The 16,953-nt window shown below is 39.7% G+C and overlaps 1 long non-coding RNA gene across 2 annotated transcripts in view; it reads right to left on the reverse strand.

Annotated features, from left to right (window-relative positions):
* The window catches only part of LOC103095290 (uncharacterized), a 75,977-nt gene that overhangs the window by 28,135 nt on the left and 30,889 nt on the right, over positions 1-16,953 (reverse strand). Inside the window, exon 4 of one of the 2 annotated variants that reach the window (XR_465228.2) lies at positions 8,979-16,875. The exons of the other annotated variant lie outside the window; for it this stretch is intronic. This is a non-coding gene — a long non-coding RNA (uncharacterized LOC103095290). Of the gene's footprint in view, positions 1-8,978; positions 16,876-16,953 lie in introns of those variants that run through there. 2 annotated transcript variants of the gene reach the window in all.

Consider the following 16,953-nt stretch of genomic DNA (forward strand, 5'->3'; position numbering starts at 1 on the left):
ATAGTTCTTTAAGGTTTACAGAAGCCAAGTGCCTTGATAATATTATCTTTCTGACCTACAGATAAGAAACTGAGGTGGACTGGTTGAGTGACTTGCCTGCAGTCACACAGCTAGGGAGAGTTACTGGTTAAAATAGCTATTATTTTTCTCACTATACCATACCATTTAGGTGCTAATCATCTTGTGCCAGGATAACATAATGGAACCTCTCATCACCAACAAGTGATGAAACAAATACATAATGGAATTAAAATTAATTAAATAAATTAAGATGATGATTGTAATGACTGATCTTAGTCCTTCAGAAGAGATGATAAGACACACCTCTCTCCTTTTGGTAGAAGGGTGGGAAACTATGGTTAAACCTCAAATAGTTTCTTTATCATTTGCTTCTGTATTACAGTTATTCTTTGCTACAAAAGGATGGTTCAATGAGGTCAAGGGATACTGAGAAATTACTAATGCAAAAATAAAAGACATAAGAAGTAGATCCCTCCCCTCAATCTGTGCCCATCCTAATTAGGTTGGGCCCACAACACAGTGTGTTCTAAGAGACTCAGGATTCCAGGATTGATCTCCTGTGGGAGTGGCTATTCCCACTGTCCCTCACTGGTCTGCTTCCTAATAGTAACTACTGTCAGCTTGAAATCTGGAGACCCCCAGTTTGCCTGGTCCCAGGAGAATTCACCCCCTGGAAGTTTCAGATTTAGCTATTTCAGTCAAGGTACTTAATGGTCCTCCTTGGGTGGAACTAGTAGTAGTAGTAGTAGTAGTAGTAGTAGTAGTAGTAGTAGTAGTAGTAGTAGTAGTAGTGGAACTAGATAGTAGATATAATCAAATGTTAAGTACCCTTTTTTGTCTGAGTAGTTTCTCCCAGTTGCATCAAAGTCCTCTCCCAGGAAACCCAGCCCTTGGCTGGACTCTTTCTTTAGTATCCATTGTAAAGCATCAGCCTCTCCCTGATAGTTCTGTCTTGTACTTCTCATTTCCTTGTAGCCATGGTAAAGCCAATCAATCATACTTCCCTGTCCTTAGTACCCCAAAAGGTATATAAGCTTCCCAAGTTCCACTGTTCTTTGGAGAAATCATCTAGCAGTGTCTTCTCCCAGGGATATGTTCCCAGAGTCCCCAGGATGTAGGCCCTGTGAAGTTTCTGGCTTTGGGCCCTGTGTAGGGACCGATTATTGGTTTTTCTGACTACTTTAGTAATTCTGTGTTTTTTCAAGGTTAACACTACTCTTATTTATCTATATTTAGATAAATATAAAAATGACAACTATCTAAAATATTTTGGCTCTAACAAATGTCACCACCAAAATCACTTCAAACCTTTAAAATAGCAAGAAATCAATCCTCTTCATGGGTCTGGAAACACAAAATTATTATTTCATTGGGTATCTTGTATGATATTAAATAAAGTCATTTCTCCTAAATCCTTTCATTTAGAAAGATGAAAATATCTCTTACTCTCCACTTTTTTTTCTTCAGCTCCTCTCCAACAATGACAAATAGAAGCATCTCTTCAGTTTCTCTCAAGCTAATTAAAAAAACAAAAAACAACCCTTACTATATATTGGTTCAAAGACAGAAGATAGGTAAAGACTAGGCAATGGGGATTAAGTGATTAACCAGGGTCACACAGCCAGGAAGTGTCTGAGGCCAAATCTGGACAGGAGCTCAGGTCTCTAGGCCTACCTCACTATCCAGCTGAGCCATCTAGATGCCCCCTCAAGCTAATATTTTTAATACCTTCTCTAAATAGTTTATAGCTCTTCACAGAAAAAAAGTTTAAAAAAATAACACTTCCTTCTTCACTCCTTAGAAAGAAGTACTTAATTTTCTTCTTTGCAATCAAAATTTCTTTATACATTTTTTTTCATTTTTTATTGTCATGCAAAACACACTTCCGCTTTGGCCATTGTTGCAAGAACATACTCATACATAACCAAAACCCCAAAATAAAACCATAAATACACTGATGTGAAAGAAAGCATCAACATTTCTTTTTCTGGAGGTAGATAACATTCCCTGTCATAGTCTTTCAGGTTGACCCAGATCATTGCATTGCTAAGAGAGGCCAAGTTTTCACAATATTGCTGTTACTCTGTATAAACAATGTTCTCTTGGTTCTGTTTATTTTGCTCTGTATCAATTCCTGCAAATCTTCTAGTTTTTTCTGAAATCATCTTGCTTATCATTTCTTATAGCACAAAAAGTACTTTAAATCAAGCCATTTCTCAAATGTTACTCCCATAGCAAGCCCCAATTCTCCAATTATTCTTTCAATATTCCATCTGCATCTTAAAGTTGCAATAACAATATCTGTGCTCTTATCTGGCTCTTCATGAGAGAGTAAGTCTACACACTCTATATAAACTAGACCTACAAAGTACAATTATATTTGTCTTTGTCTCATTCAATCAGCAAAGCTGCCAGTCTGAAAGAGATGTACCCTAACCAAAAGTAAATCTTTTAAAAATCTTGCTATTCAGTCACTCTCTACATTCATCAATCCTATATACTCTTGTCCATTTTTTTTAATAGTGCTTTCATCATAGTACCTTCTCAGCTTGGGCACTTTTAATGATTCCCTAGTAATTAAAAGATAAATTTGAGGAAAAGATAAATAGATAACACAGTGGATAGAATGTCAGGCCTGGAGTCAGGAGGACCAGGCTTCAAATCTGGCACCAGATACTTCCCTGACTGACCCTGAGCAAGTCACTTAACCCCCTTTGCCTAGCCCTTACCTCTGTTCCGCCTAGTATTGATTCTAAGACTGGAGGTAAGGGTTTAAAAAAAAAAAGATCCATTTTAAACTCCTCAGATTATTCTCTCAGTACTTCCTCACAGCCCATGTTTATTATTCCTGCTACTTACAGTACTCTAATTCATATTATCCCTCTAGTCTGGAATGCCCTCTCTCCAATCCAAATCCTCTATCTTTTAGATTTCCTGCAAAGCCCAACTTCTTTTTTTTTTTTTAATATATTTTATTTGATCATTTCCAAGCATTATTCGTTAAAGACATAGATCATTTTCTTTTCCTCCCCCCCACCCCCCATAGCCGACGCGTAAGTCCACTGGGCATTAGATGTTTTCTTGATTTGAACCCATTGCTTTGTTGATAGTATTTGCATTAGAGTGTTCATTTAGAGTCTATCCTCTGTCATGTCCCCTCAACCTCTGTATTCAGGCAGTTGCTTTTTCTCGGTGTTTCCACTCCCATAGTTTATCCTTTGCTTATGAATGGTGTTTTTTTCTCCTGGATCCCTGCAAGTTGTTCAGGGACATTACACCGCCACTAATGGAGAAGTCCATTACGTTCGATTATACCACAGTGTATTAGTCTCTGTGTACAATGTTCTCCTGGTTCTGCTCCTCTCGCTCTGCATCACTTCCTGGAGGTTGTTCCAGTCTCCATGGAACTTCTCCACTTTATTATTCCTTTTAGCACAATAGTATTCCATCACCAACATATACCACAGTTTGTTCAGCCATTCTCCAATTGATGGGCATCCCCTCGTTTTCCAGTTTTGGGCAAAGCCCAACTTCTATACAAAGCCCCACCCTACAGTGAGCTTTCCCTTGCCTTGAACCAACAAACTCTGTGTCTTCCTCTTCATCAGGAAACCATCTCAAAATGGTATGAGAATAATTAGGCAATGACCTAAGAATCTGTGAAGCCAGGATATAATTCTATTTTTATTTAGTGTGAAGTTAAACAAGAAACATTTTCTGTTTTGTATAAAAGAATTTCAGGGCAATAATTTTTCTTAGAGAAGTGTACCTTGTGGACTATCCTGCTACCCCAAAAGAAATCTAATTTTACTGAGGTTTACTATTTAATATGAGAGTTAACACCTTTGTATATGGAGCATGGCCTGGAGCGAGAACGGTTTACTATAGACAACTCATTTGATACAATCTGGAATCATTTTCTTAATCTATTTAGGTGCCCCATCACAGCCCCTTGTTACAATTGGAGTAAAATAAGCATCTTTGGGGTAAGTTCATTTAATGAAGTCATTAAACTTAGGCATAGAAGTCATCTACTTATACAGGGTGTTGTTACCCACGTGCTAACATATAGGATTAGATCCTGAGCAGCTTCTCACCCTCCTATGAGGAAAATGAGCAGCTAAAAGGGAAACTAGAGCAAATAACCAAACTAAAAATCTAGAGTGGGATGCTGGTAAATATCAGGTTTCTTTTTTTTTAAACTAGAAGGGCTCATTCTACAAGTCAGATCCTCATAGATTCTTTCAGCTTCTTCCTTCAGCCCATTGTTGGAAGTGTCTGAATCAAATATCTAGTTTAGATAAAGATAAAATTCTAAGGTCTCGAGGTTCATAATTTGGTGTTCTTCATATAACCCTAGTATTAATAGGATTAAAACCATAAGATTTGACCTAGTTTTACCGCATGACCTACTTATTGGCAAAGCAAAATTTAAATGGTATTAATTTGTATTAAGATATATTTTCCAAGAAATTTTAACATTAAAAGAAACTCTATAAGTGTCCTGCACCAGAGAAGCAGATCTACTAGGAGCAGTTGCTTTAAGAACTGGCCTATTCCAGAATGCCCTAGAGGAGACATTTCCAAAAACCCAAATAATTGCATTAGGAGATGTTCTCAGAAATCAGAGAGCTGCATAAGATATCTGAGCCTTAAGATATAATGAACTGATGAAATGGACAATGGAAATGGGTTACTGAGAAATAAACTGTTTACCCTTCCTCTTACTCCTTCCCCATGCACTGCAGTTCTTTGTATGGTCTATATGCCAAAGAAGACTGCCCCCAATAACTCCTCTCAGTTCCTGGATCCATCTCTTTCTCTCCTCCCCTCACACAGTTCTCATCACAGTAAAATACTTATAATTAAAACCATTTGATGAAGTATTTGGTAAGTGCAAGCCTTTTGTGTCCTGGGGAGTCACTCTTGAGATTTTAAAATGATCTTATCAGTTAGTGATTCATTTAGGAGACTGTCAGTGAATCCAAGGGGAGTATGAGGGAAATTAATATTAGATGATTTCAATAATAAACCAATTATTAATTGATTATCCATTCTTTTCCCTGCCTTTTTTTTTTCCAAGATCCCACTCCTGCAAAGACCAGGCTGTCTAGGCATCTGCTCCTTAACTAGTTTGGGCTGTACCCCACTCAAATGGGACCCTGGTTCCTGTCTATTCTAATAGAACCCAGCCTAAGTTAGACTCTCCCCCAGGGAGCATGAGCTTTGCCCTTGCTCCCCTCATTAAAGTTTGAAGCTAACCTACAAAGGAGAACCAGGGAGATCCTAAAGAGAACACTTCTTTTAGCCCAGATTACTAGAAACTGCTTGAATCTCATGACCAGGCCATGTTCTCAGCCTCTATTCCTCCTCCACAACAAGAGGAGTTGAGAACTCTTAGCCTACCTCCTTATTAAATGTCTACAAATTAAGTATATTTCTTTTATCAGGGGAGATTTCAGTAGCTTGCTGCCAAGAAGACAGATAGATTTAGATTTAAACTGACTTAAGACATTACCCTGGGGTCCTTGGTCACTGTGAGACCACTAGTCTCAATTTATTATGTTAGCTTAATTAATAAATTGATTTTTCATATCTGGGACTTTTTCTTTCAGAATTTTATTTGCAAAAATTTGTATTTTTTGCATGAAATGCATATTACTTGCCCCAGTCTTCCCCCATGAACTTCAGTCCTTCATCACCAATTACCTATTTGAAAATCCAAACCAGATATCTAGAAGACATCTGAAATGCAGCAGGTCTTGAATAAAACTTGCATTTCTCAGGGCCAGGCTAGCTGTACCTGTACCTCAGACTTTCTGGAATCACTTGGTGTAACTTCTTGAGCCTTTCTTGGCATGCTGTGACTGTCAGGGTTTTGCTTGAGTAGGTATGTGGGCGCAAGGGAGGGTGTTTGTGGGGGGTGTCAGATTTCTGTGTAAGCAGCCATCTTGTCAGGAATTCCTCTATTTGAGCTTTAAAAGTCACAGATGGCCCTTCATTTTCCTATCTTTGTATCTTTAAACTGACCATCTCCAATGCCCAAGTATTCTAAAATGTATTCTCTCCTTATTTGCACTCCACTGAATCTCTCTTTTCCTTGAAGACATAGCTTACAAACCATTAAAAATGTTTTTAATTAAATTTTTCATTAATGGAATTTATTTCCAGTTATTTCAGTCCCTCTTTCCCTCCCCATACCATAGAAGGCATCATCCAGCAAACAGATATAGGTACAGATTCTGTCTTGTGTGTTTCCACTTCTCAGTTCATTCTCTGGAGGTTATTCTTCAAATATTAAATCCGTAGCTGCATATAATGTCCTTTTGGTTCTACTCCTTTCGTTCTTCATTATCTCATGTAGTTCTTTCCAGGCTTTTAAAAAGAATTAATCTGTCATCGTTTCTTCTGGCACAGTAGTATTGCATCACAATTTGTTTAGGTACTCTCCAATAGAAGGACCTCTCCTAGATTTCCAGTCCTTCGCCTCCACAGAGAGAACTGCTACAAATATTTTAGAACATATACATTCTTTTCCTTTTTTCCTGATCCCCTTAGGAAAAAGCTTGCTGGGTCTAAGAGTTTACACAATTTTAAAGTTCTCTGGGTGTAATTCTGAATTGCTCTTCAAGATGGCTGGATCAGTTCACAGTTCTACCGCCAGTGTATTAAGGCCCCCCCTTTTCCACCTCCCCTCCAACATTTTTTATTTTGCCCATTTGTCATTTTAGTCAATCTGATAGATGTGAGATGATACCTCTGAGTTGCTCTGGTTTGCATTCAGGGTTAATCAGTAGTGATTTAGAGCTTTTTTCATATCCCTATCTATGGCACACACATTTTCTACATGAAGCCTTTCCTCATTCCCTCCACTACCAGTACTCTGCCTTTCTAATTTGTATTTATTTCTCTTTATGTTTATTCTATATGCATGTATTGTCCCCACATTACAATGTAAACTCTCTGAGAGTAGATTATTTCATGCTTTGTATTTGTATGCTCAGTGCCTACCTCAGAGTAGGAGCATAAATTCTTGTTGATTAACTGCAGAATGATGAACTCAAGGTCTCAAAGGAGTATTTTCCACTGATCTTTATGTTATATAGTGAGAAAAGCATTGGTTTTGGTATGGGGAAACTGGGTTTGAACCCCAGGGCTGAACTTCCTTTGTGATCTTGGGCAAGGAACAAAACTTCCTGATTCTTCATTTCCTTATCTATAAAATAGGGATGCGGATTCTGGTATTCTCTACCACACAGGAAAATGTTTTGCAAACCCTAAATCAAGATATAAATTAATTGTTGTCATCAGGTTTTTAGAGTCTAAGGCATTATAGTTTTTTTGTTTTTTTTAAACTTCCGTCTTAGAATCAGTACTGTGTTCCAAGGCAGAAGAGTGGTAAGGGCTAGGCAATGGGGGTCAAGTGACTTGCCCAGGGTCACACAACTAGGAAGTGTCTGAGGTCAAATTTGAACTCAGGACCTCCCATCTCTAGGTCTGACTGTCAATCCACTGAGCCACCCAGCTGCCCCCTAAGGCATTATAGTTTAATAGAAACAACACTGGAAATGAAGTCAGGAGACCTTAATCTGTTATTAAGTATGTGACCTTAGCCAAGTCACTGACCTTTCTCTAGGCAGGGGTAGTTGTTTTCTTTTTTTCTTCTCTAAAATGAAAGGGCTGAACTAGATGATTTCTAGGGATTTTGTGCTTTCTATGATTCTGTGTTTCTAATACTAATTCTAATAAATCAGAAGATCAAAAAGGACAACAGGTTGGTACTGCTAGACTTCTTTCACCTTTTAAAAATTTACTACTTTTTTAAAAAATATAAAACCCTTGCCTTCCATCTTAGAATCAATACTGTGTATTGGTTCCAAGGCAGAGTGGTAAGGGCTAGGCAATGGGGGTCAAGTGACTTGCCCAGGGTCACACAGATGAGAAGTGTCTGAGGCCAGATATGAACCTAGGACCTCCCGTCTCTAGGCCTGGCTCTTAATCCACTGAGCTATCCAGTTGCCCCCCCAAAAAAACTTACTTCTGGGTAGAGAGGAGAAGAAAAAGAAAAAGGGGATATCTTATGATAACATATTACATAGTTGATCAGTCTCATCAGATTTCAAACATGCTAAAAACAACACCCTTGAACCTTAGAGAATGACAAAAGTACCTATAAACAGTATGAAAAAGCAAGGTGTTAGTTACATGAATGTCAGGTTCTGAAATAGAAATCGAAACCACAGAAGCTCCAAATACCCTGCTATCAAAAACAAATGTTTGTTGCTCTACCAGCTGCCACAGGTGGTTTCCACAAGAGAGCTGCAGAAAACAAGCCATAAAATGACATCTCTAAATGAGGGTGAAAAATAAAGGACTTTTTTTTTTACACAAACAAGAGATTTCTCTTTTTAGGGAATACTTGGAGGCACGATGTGCCAGTGACAATGTTTGGTAGCTGGCATATTTTTAAGTAGCCCAACTGTAGGCATCCAGACTGGCACCTGCACTCGAAGTTTTTATTGGGGGCCTTCCAGAAGCAGCTCCTGAGGAGGCACAGTTGAGATGTATTTCATGTAACCATAACCATGACAATGTCCGCTTTTAGCTAACCTTAAAGGAGATGAAAGGCAAGAGGCTGAAACAAGAGGGCTGTCCTGAGGCTGGCCCTGTCTACACAGATAAAAACCAGTGTCATGAAGGAAAGTTCCCCATACAAAGAAAGACCTCACATCCCAGGGACCTTCTAGCAACTGAGTTACTTTTTACCATCTGTAACACTTGTCTGTACAAAATGTGAAGCCAATGTTTACTTATTGACTGATTTACTTAGCAGTTGAGCTGGGATGTCCAAGCACCAAGAAACATAATCACTCTGCCTCTCCAGATCAGTGGTCTCCCCAAAGGAACAGAGTAGTGCCCCAGATCCCATATCAACACTCCAAGTCACACTATATGGGTAGAGTATGGGATAACCTTTATTTCAATCTATAGAAAATGCAGAACATGCAAAAGATTTATTATTTCAATCTATAGAAAATGCAGAATATGCAAAAAATTTACAGGTGTCATAAATCGAAAAAACCTAAAAAAATCCTGAAATAGCAAATCGGCTCTCCCAGAAAGGAAACTGAACTTGAAGTGGCTGTCAGAGCAACTTATTGATGTTCCAGTGAATTCCTTTTCTCCCACAAAGTTCTAGATAGTTCTTAATGCTTGGAAAAGTTTGTGGTTTAGGTTCCTTCAAAAGGAGGAATATATTTGGGGGTAGGTGGGGGCTGATAAATAATCTCCCTATCAGACATTTCCTATCCAAAGAATTCACAACAATAACAGAGAAGGGCAAGGTCTTACTCCTCCATCTCATCCTCTTACACAGACACCACTACTCACTTCCATACATGGCTTTAGGTTTTTTCTTCTACAAAAAAGGATCTCTAGAATGGCAGAGATTAAACTTTAAATCCATTATGGCACCCCTTTGGCCAAGGAATTAGAAGAGATGTTCAAGAATGCTTATTTTTGGTAAAGACAGAAATCCCTAGTGTGTTCTGACTCAAAGACTAAAGGGTCTGTGTCTCTTTTTCTGAAAGAATCATCTTTCTTCTCTTAATTTTTTCATCTCTTACCTAATCTCCAGCCTTTTGAGGGAAGAGGAGAAAAGAAAAAGGAGTCTTTCATTTGGTTGAGCCTTCAATAGTAGATTGCTGTACAGTAGATATTTCCTACCTAATTTCCAGCCTCCTCTGGGATGAGGAGAACTTTTCACTTAGTGATATAACATATTCACACTTGGTCATATCCTATGCATCTCAGTGACCGAACCCTTGTAGCCACATTCCTCACCACCTGATTCTTTATCCATATTCCTCTCTGCCACTCACCACAAAGTCCCAAACAAATGATACATGACCCTTCCATTGTGCCCTCTGGAATGTCTGCTCCACAGACAACAAACTTGCTTTGTTGCAGGTCTGATCACCCTCTTTTTCTTTTTCTTTCTTTTTTTCCTCCTTCCTTTCTCTCTCTTCTCCCTCCTTTCCTCCCCCCACTCCTCCTCCTCCTCCTCCTCCTCCTCCTCCTTCTTCTTCTTCTTCTTCTTCTTCTTCTTCTTCTTCTTCTTCTTCTTCTTCTTCTTCTTCTTCTTCTTCTCTCTCTCTCTCTCCTTACCTTCTGTCTTGGAGTTGATACTGTGTAAGGACTCGATGGCTCCAAGGCAGAAGAGTGGTAAGGGCTAGGCAATGGGGGTCAAGTGATTTGCCCAGGGTCACACAGCTGAAAAGTGTCTGTGGTCAAATTTGAACCCAGGACCTTCTGTCTCTAGGCCTGACTCTCAATCCACTCAGGCACCCAGCTGCCCCACCCCTCTTTTCCATAGACTCCAGTGGTTCCTATCATTCCCATAATTAAATACAAAATCCGCTGTTTGATATTCAAAGTCCTTCATAGCCAAGCCCACTTCTACCTTTTGAGTCTCTTTACACCTTATTCTTCACCACATACTCTTTGATCCAGGGTGTACAGGGTGCTCAGGGAGGGGTAGTATCTCTGGTATGGAGGGCTTGTCGTGCCCGCCTAGGGCAGCTCTCTCCAGCCTCTGACCCTCACCTGACACCCAGCTCTCACTTGTGGCTCCCAGTAGCTGCTAGCATGCGGCAGCGGCCACATCCCGGGCAACGGCTTCGACAGGCTGGCTAAACCTTGTGAGGGTAGCCATCGAGCTTTGCTCACCCAGCATGTGAAGACTGCTTCAGCTGAACAGACGGAAGAAACCAATAGGAAGGTTCAACGGCTGAGAGGGCGACGCAGCAAAGCACTGTGGAGTGCTCAGGGCGTGTTGGAGCACAAAAGACAACACGGCCATCCAATGCAGCTGAGGAAGTCTCCAGGTGTAACGACTTTTCATGCCACTGGACCCAGGCTTCCAACGCTGAGAGAGTGGGACTGTCTCTGTGCACCGGCTTTTCCATTTAAATCTCCCTCAAGCACAAATGTCTTTGTGCGCACTCATCTACATCACAGATGAAAGTGCACAAAGACAATCATCATCCTGGGTTACCGAGAGACTACTACTACTACTACTACTACTACTACTACTACTACTACTACTACTACTACTACTACTACTACTACTACTACTCTTTGATCCAGTGACACTGGCCTCCTGGCTGTTCCAGGAATAAGATACTCCATCTCTCAGATATGGGAATTTTCTCTGGCTATTCTCCATACCTGGAATGCTCTCTCACTGCCTACCGACTTTGCTGGCTTCCTTTTAGTCTCAAATAAAATTCTACCTTCTATAGGAAGCCTTCCCTAAACTATCTTAATTCTAGTGCCTTTTCCTGTGGATTATTTCTTATCTATCCTATACATATTTGTTTGCAAATTGCCTCCCTGAATAGACTAGGAGCTCCTTGAAGGAAGGTACTATTTTTTACCTTTCTTTATATCCTTAGCACTTAGCACAGTGTCTGGTATTTGGCAAGCACTTAATAAATTCTTATTGACTACCACCACACTCACTTTACTTTTTTTATTAAATTTTTTTGTTTGAAAATTTTTATTTAATTAATTGATTTAGAATATTTTTCCATGGCTGCCACCAGACTCATTTTAAAGGAGAGAAGAGAGCTGAAATCTGGAGATCAGATCTGCCATGAATGGATGGTTGGAAGAATAATTCCATAACATGTGCTATATGTATAAAGTTCTATTATAATTAGTTACATGCATTTATTTTATGCTCTTCTATTTTGCTTGCATATATTTATCCCTATTGTGTTAATGTACATGAATCTTGAAAATTTTATATACATTTAAAATGTTATTTAGGTATATCAGTGGTGTTCTAAATGACAAAGAAGGCCAGGAATGGACTCCTTCCTAACACATACCTGTAGAATGTGAAGATTGGATTTGGCTCTCCCCTGATTCTAACAATGAAGGTACTTCGCTCTTCCTTGATTGAGAAGATTAAATTCATTGTTACAATCAGGAGAGAGCCAAATCCAATCTTCACAAGAGTCCTTCCTTTCTTTCTCCAAGCTATAGTACCATTTTTCATAGGAAACTTTTTCTGAGTCTTCCAAATATTAGTGCCCTCCACTTCAAATGATCTTTTATTGAACAATTGCTGTTTTTTCACTTAAAATTTATACTATATTCATGCATATATATGTATATATATACATATACCTATTGTCTTCCTCAATAAAATATAAGCATAGGGTAGCTTTATTTTCTGTATTTGTGTACCCAGTGCCCAATACAGTAGTAGGAACAAAATAGGGACTTAATAAATTTTGTTGATTTGAAGGAAGCAGGCCCTATGTCTCATCTGAGAGATAGCCTTTCCTTTAGTGGGTCTAGTGACCCATTCCCTGAATGGTTTTGACCATTCACTGAATTGTCATCTAGTTCTAGTGGACAGAGGGCTGGCCAGAGTCAGTATGGCCTGAGATCAAGTCCTGCCTGTGATTTTGGGTATAATCTGTATAAGTGTAGACAAGTCACTTAGTATCTCAGTGCCCCCTGACAATTCTCTAACATGATAAATTACAGAGGAGTTTCCAAATTACATTTGTAAATGAGTTTCCATGCTAAGATTCTCTATACCAATCAATGGATGAATTCACCAGTCTGTGCTAAAAAATAAAAAGAGCAAGCTAGATAAGCAAAAATTAAGATACCATTCTAGAATTCTTCCTTCTTTGTGATAGTTTTCTCAATGGAGAAAGAAGAGGCATTTGTTTTTATTTCTATTATTGCTTTTGGTGTTAAAGTCCCCAAGAGTGGTTAAAGTTTTGGGGATTTCTTGCCCTCCATTGTAATAACAATAATAGTTTTAACTTGAAATGGTATTCTTTGGTGGAAAAGTTTATCTATTTTAGCATTTATTAAATGCTTTTTATGTATCAAGCACCATGATAAATTCTAGGAATACAAATACAATTAGAAAGTCAGTCTTACAGGAGCTTACACTCTAAGAAGGGAAAGCTACACAAAAAAGGAAGTTGAAAAGAAGAGAGAAGGCAAAAGTACTCCACTAAATCTTTCTTGGGTTCTGTCCTTTCCATTTGGTTGAGCCTAAATATCTAAAGTACTTTAGTGCTATGTTGTTGACTAATCCCTTGGTTGTGTTAATCTCATTTTTCTAACTTGATTATTAGCTTCTTGGGGGGCAGTGAATACAGATCCTATTACCTAGCCCCTTCCTCTCTTTCCACTTCTTACACTTTACTCCCTGCCAAGAACTCTGCTTGTGATGAAGTAACACTGGCCACTTTGCTGTTCTTTGTATGGCACACTCCATCCCTAGGCTGAGTGTTTTCATTCACTGTTCCTCATGCCTGGAACTCTTTCCCTTCCCTTCTCTGCCTCCTGGCTTTCCTGGATTCCTTCAAGTTTTAGCTAAAGTTTCTGACTTCTAGAAGAAAACCTTTCCCAGTTTTTAATCTTTTATTGTAATGCATTCCCTCTATAAAAATCTCCAGTTTGTCTTCTATGTTTCTTGTTTATACACAGTTGTATGCATGTTATATCCTCTCCCAGGATGGCCAACTCCTAGAGAAATGGTAAACCCAGGGCATAGCCTGGAACATCGTAGGTGCTTAATACATGCTTGCTGACGACTCATCTAGCTGATTCTGATCTCCCACAGCACTAGGCCCAATACAGCAGAAAACAAAATTGATGTGCAATAAACACTACCTGTTTACTGATGAATTATCAGTTTTAGCTAGTTTGCTTGACTCTTCTTTTTCCTTTTTAGGACTTCTAAAATTTAAGACTATTGAATAATATAGGATGATTTCCATTTTTGAAACATTGCTTTTTTTTTTAAACTCCCTTACCTTCTGCCTTAAAATTACTACTGAGTATATCTATTCTAAGGCAGATGAGTGGTAAAGGATTAGTGGTTGGAGTAAAGTGACTTGCCAATGGTCTCCCAGCTAGGAAGTATCTAGTATAGTGTTTAACTTCATGACAGAACCACATTCATAGACATTTTTTGCCCCCTACCCTTACCTTCTGTCTTAAAATTGATGCTAAGTAATACTAAGTATACTTCAGGCCTGGTGTTCTATCTACTCTGCTCCTTAGCTGCTGCTACTCCTAGATATTTGAGATCCTATCTATTAAATTGCATATACTAGATAAGTGTGAGCTGGGAAAGTTATGAATCAGAACTTGAGCAAACAGAAAGAAAATTATCTAAGTTTGCAGACTCAATTACCATAAAAAGGCCAGTGCTAGGACTATTTTGTTTAGCTTTATCTTTTTATTACAACATAAAAGATCATTGGATTTGGAGCTAGAAGGAACCTTAGAAAGCACCTAATACAATCTCCTCATTTAACTGATAAGGAAAATAAAGCCCATTGAAGCTAAATAAATCACTCAGGGTTATATAGATAGTAAGTAACTTGGTAGTGATTCAAGTCCCAGGGCCTCAGATCCTGAATCCAGGTCTCATTCTAGTAAGAGTTCTTTTGCATTTTGTTTTTAGCCATGCTAAATTTTGGGCTTTCCTTCCTTCCTTCTTTCCTTCCTTTCTTTCCTCTCTCTCTTTCTTCTTTCCTTCCTTTCTCTCTCTCTCTCTTTCTTTCTTTGTGGGGGTTGGGTGCAGCCTAGATCTATGTTTTCATGAGCGGCTCTGAGAGACAGTAAGCTAAATGATACTATTGACTGTCACTTATTAAATATTTGAGAGTTTCTGTGGCTGAAATCTGATAAATTTAGCTACAGTAGTTGGTCCTGAAATAACAGACATATAGGATGTGACCAACATCATTTTGTAGTGAGTCTTTTAATACAAACGTGAAATTGAAAGAAAGCTATTGCTGAACCCTTCTCATAGATTTAGGGAAGACAAGTGAGGAAATAATATCAAATGTGGCAACCGGAGTTCATGTGGTTATAAAAGACCATAAAAATAAAAAGACTATAAAAGACTATAAAAATCTCAACTGTAGGTTAGGCCTAACTCAAAGCTTTTCTTCATTGGCAGGTATGACCTGCTCCACTAAAATAACCTTTAAGAAAAGACAAATAGATGTGAAAAATTAATAACAAAAGTGCCCATTTGAATGGGACAAACAATAAGTATTATGGGAGAATGCTTACCCCATGACTGCCATGCTGGAACCTCTCCTTTCTAGTGAAAGGCAGCAAGGTATCATGGGAGGTCCTCGGTTCAAATCTGATATCAGATACTTCCTGGCTCTCTTTCCATAGGAAAAACATCATTCATGCTGTCACTAGATCTCTTCAAAACAAAGGAAGAACAACTTTCTCATAGGGGGAAAACGATATATAAAAGAAAGAAAAGGAGGAGGGCAGAAGGTGGTAAAGAAAGGCAAGTGCAGTCAGAAAACCAATGAGACACTTGCTGGCTCTCCTTAGGATATTCAGAGGCCTGAAAGTACAGATACTTCCAATGTATGAATTCCAGAAACAGATTGAGGCTTCAAGATGAAGAGGTGAAGAAGCATGGTAGAGAATCCTCTTGCAGCCTAGAAAGTAATAAGACATTCCTTTAAGTGACTTTGCTACTGGGGCCCTTTCTGTGGTAGTAGAGTCAAGGATGGAGCTAAGATTGCATTGCATTTCCATAAATTCCAGTTCCAATAAGCAGACTTTATTGAGGCTCTTATGCATGCTAGAACTTCAAAGATATGCCAGTTCTATATATAAAATTGGGATTTGAATTTGTACTACCTATGTTACAAGATTGTTGTGAGGAGAATGTTGAAATATGAAGCTTTATAACTACAAATCTTCATATAAACGAGTTACTGCTGCAGTGATGTGGTCCCAGAACTCTTTTGAGTCTTCTAGTGGTAGGCATTCCTGCTCCAGGGTGTATCAAAGGTGAGGCTCCAAACTCCACCCCTTAAGACTCCTTTCTTACACAAGGTAAAAAAGTAATGTTATATTGTATAACACTTTATATTTTCAAATGTTTCCATGCCCACTGTTATTTTATCTTTTTGTTACTACCTTGTGAAATAATTAAACTCCATTTAACAGATGAGGAAACAGGCCTTAAAGTAAGAAGCTTGCCCCAAAGCCACAAAGTTGGTAAAAACAATCTAAGGCAGGAGGGGGAGTTTCTTGTAACCCCCTTTGCCTTTACACCTGGGCTGACCAACTCCTTCCACACACTTCGACGGGCTTCCAGGTGGAGGCAACTGTTTACAGTTTTCTGGGCCCAGTCTGCCAGAAGGAGGTGAGGCCTGACCTTTATCTTAATGGTGATGAGTAGCATGCCTCAGACTGGCTCGCGCGCACACACAAAGACACAGATACACACACTTTTCTGCAATGATTGACCTGCTGTCCCCCAGAGTCATGCACTGGCCCCTCATAAAGGGAGCTTGGAGATCGGCAACCCCGGGAAGATGAGGGAGCCAAGGAGGGTAGAGTTCATTTTGTACAAAGCCCCTGCTCCTAGTCGCTGGTGGAAGGAAAGAACCGCGAGAAGGCTCCCTCCTCCCCTGGCTTGGTCAAGTAACATTCAAGGGAGCTCTCTCAGAAAGTGCTTCTTGTCCTTCTCTTCAGGCGCAGGGTCCTCACGTCCAGACTTCTCAGACTTTCCTCCTCGCCGCCAGCCCCGCACTACCCCACAGCTTCCCCTCCCTACCCACCATCGCTCTCCACTTCTTTGTTGCCCGGGCTTGTTTCTAACTTAAGAAAGTCTCCGGGTCTCTGCTCCAGGTCACGTGCGTTGGTGACAGCCTCTCCCCTGGCGGCCTCGCGGCCCCCTCTCTCCCCATTGGCTGCTGGGAACTGATGGGGCGGCCCCGGGGGCGGAGCTGGGGGCGGTGCAGTCCATCAGCTGTTCCGTGCTTTCTACAACAACAAAAGGACCGGAGGCGTCGGCTCAGGAGCTATAGTCACTGCGGGACCGGCGGCGGCGGCGGCGGCCTC

This window comes from Monodelphis domestica, chromosome 3 (genome assembly GCF_027887165.1).
Source record: "Monodelphis domestica isolate mMonDom1 chromosome 3, mMonDom1.pri, whole genome shotgun sequence".
NCBI lineage: Eukaryota > Metazoa > Chordata > Mammalia > Didelphimorphia > Didelphidae > Monodelphis > Monodelphis domestica.